Consider the following 3,344-nt stretch of genomic DNA (forward strand, 5'->3'; position numbering starts at 1 on the left):
TCAGACTGACTTCTGAGGGAACATAAGAAGCTAGACATGGAAGACCATATATTGTGGAGTTCCATTTATATATCATATCCTGAAAAGGCAAATCTATAAGACAGAAAGTAGACTGATGTTTGTTTAGGGCTGAGAGTGGGAGCCAGGAGTGAAAGTGGGTAGGACATATCCTTTAGAGGTTATGGAAATGTTCTAAATTTTCACTGTGGTTATGGTTGTGCAACTCAGTAAATTCACTCAAAATTATTAAATTTGCATAAGTGAATTCTGTGTTACGTAGGTTGCACCTCAAGAAAGCTAATAATTTTTAAAAATTGATTTTTAGTTTGAAAATTTAGTTACAGAAAAACTAAGAAATGAATAGTGTATTTAGTATAGTAGAGAGCTGTAGTTTTAAGGTAATAGAAATTGGGGAGGCCCTTTGTTCTATACCCTTAAGTTCCATTCCAGGCCCTAAATTCCTTGCTACTAAGATACTGAGTTGAAATAAAAATTTAACATGTAGAATCACAAATACCATGGGTCTCTCATTTCTCATGACTTATTGTATATTCAGAAGTTCAGACCTTCCTTCACTAGAGCTGTCATTATTAAAGAAATTACAGCTTCTCGGAGAAATCATTCCACAGTAGAACTTCCATGTCCAACTTGAAACCATTTCGGTAGCAGAAATCAAAATGATCCATCCCATACCCATGTTCTGATCTTGGAAGAAAAATTTTACCCAGTACAAAATCATAATTGTAGTTTTACAATTTTAACTTGTTCTCTGGCATCCTTAAATTCATCTTCAGGCTTGAAAAGTGGGGGAAGTCATCATTTCTTGCAAAGAAATTCAGCTATACTTAGAGAACAAAATAAGCCAAACTAGAGAGTTCTAGTGAGAGATCAACATGTGAGTTGCCATTATTTGTTTGCTAAAAATATGTTTACTATAGTAGAACATATTTTCAGACTGCCAAGATGTGGAATCCTCAACTCATTCTTTTAACTCTCCATCTGTTCAGTGCTCTGCCACTTTTATTTTTATAGTGTGAAGATAACTTAGTCTCAATAGAATAAGAGACTAAAATTACAATAGGGTGTGTGTTTATCTATCTATATATATAGATATATTCAAACAAGGTATAACTATGAAGGCACACACATATACATAGTCTAAGAAAAAATATACCATGTGTAGCTTTGGAGGTATTTTTAACAGCTACTTTTTTTTTTTTTTAATTCTAAGGAGGACACTCTACCTTCAGTGGCCATGGATGATATTATATTAAAATGTTTGAAAACCATTTTTGACTTAAAAGCAAGTTGATATATAGTACCATTTGGATGAAGAAAAGGAGACTTGGGTTCCGGCCCCTCACATGAGCCAGTCACTTGGATCTTTAGGCCCCCTTTCCTCATGTTTGAGGGACTATCAGAGATTTAGGGAAGATAATCTCTAAAGGGGCTTCCCTGGTGACTCGGCCGATAAAGAATCTGCCTGCAATGTGAGAGATTCAGGTTCAGTTCCTGGGTCAGGAAGATCCCTGGAGAAGAGAATGGCAACCCATTCTAGTATTCTTGCCTGGAGAATTCCATGGTCAGAGGAGCCTATAGTCCATGGGGTTGCAAAGAGTCACACAGGACTGAGGGACTGATACACTAATCTCGAAAATGCCTATAAACCTAAAATCGGATCCAGAGACTTTTTTAAATTTTAAATAGATTTGTTCAACAAACAATTCAACAACAATTTTAAGATATTTTGTAACATTGCAGAAATACAAAGATCTTTGAAGTCAGAACTCTGCCTCTGCCACTTTCAAATTTCTTACCTTAGTCAAGTTATTTCATCATTCTGAGCCCTAATTCCATTACCATTAAACATGAGGTTAATAATGTATACTTCATAGGGATGCAGTATCGTTAAAGTAACACTAAACAATATAAAATATAAATTCCCAGGCCTTGGTGGATAATATGCTAGATATTTATTTCTTCCTCTTAAAAGATTTTAGTAGTGAAAAGTGATCAAAGCTGCTTCTATTAATACACAGTTTTCCAGGTGTGTGTAGCAGAGAAAGGAAGAATGAAGTAAGCATACAAACTTGCTAACCACATTCAGTTCAGTTCAGTTGCTCAGTCGTGCCCGACTCTGCAAAGCCATGGACTGCAGCATGCCAGGCCTCCCTGTCCATCACCAACTCCCAGAGTTTGCTTAAACTCATGTCCGTTAAGTTGGTGATGCCATCCAACCATCTCATCCTGTCATCTCTTTCTCCTGCCTTCTATCTTGCCCAGCATCAGGGTCTTTTCCAGTGAGTTGGCTCCTCACGTCAAGTGGCCAAAGTATTGGAGTTTCAGCTTCAACATCAGTCCTTCCAATGAATATTCAGACTGATTTCCTTTAGGATTGACTGATTTGATCTTGCAGTTCAAGAGTCTTCTCCAACACCACAGTTCAAAAGAACTGCAATTCTTCGGCATTCAGCTTTCTTTATGGTCCAATTCTCACATCCATACATAACTACTGGAAAAACCATAGCTTTGACTAGACAGACCTTTGTTGGCAAAGTAATGTCTCTGCTTTTTAATATGCTGTCTAGGTTGGTCATAGCTTTTCTTCCAAGGAGCAAGTGTCTTTTAATTTTATGGCTGCAGTCACCATCCACAGTGATTTTGGAGCCCAGGAAAATAAAGTCTGTCACTGTTTCCATTGTTTCCCCATCTATTTGCCATGAAGTGATGGGACCGGATGCCGTGATTTTTGTTTTTTGAATGTTGAGTTTTAATCCTAACCACATTAGCTCTGCTCAGGTTTCACTAGCAAAATCTATCATGTGGCCATACTAAGATGAATGAAATTTTATAGGAAATATAGTCTCTTGTTGGACAACCAGTTTCTAGAAACAACTCTGCAAACATTTTGTACACAAATCTATCACTACAGCGTGTTGTTAGAAAAATTAAATGACTGTTTGTAAAGTGCCTATTATAGTGCTAGTATACTATAAGCACTGGAAGAAGTTAAGATTTGTTAGTTTAGAGGAATTATTTTGGTACGGTTGTTTAGTTGCTAAGTCGTGTCCAACTCTTGCAACTCCATGAACTGTAGCCTGCCAGGCTCTTCTGTCCATGGGCTTTCCCAGACAAGAATTACCTTGTAATATATACATATATTTGTATACCTTACTCTCTGATACCACTGTTTACCTTGTAATATATGTATATATGTGAATAGTATGTATATTATGAGGTGAATAGTGATATCAGAGAGTACAGTTAAAATACAGTAGGACTTTACATTGGTTTCCTATGAAGGCTATAACAAATACCAGAAACCTGAGAGCTTAAAGCCACAC

This window comes from Odocoileus virginianus, chromosome 5 (assembly GCF_023699985.2).
Source record: "Odocoileus virginianus isolate 20LAN1187 ecotype Illinois chromosome 5, Ovbor_1.2, whole genome shotgun sequence".
Lineage (NCBI taxonomy): Eukaryota > Metazoa > Chordata > Mammalia > Artiodactyla > Cervidae > Odocoileus > Odocoileus virginianus.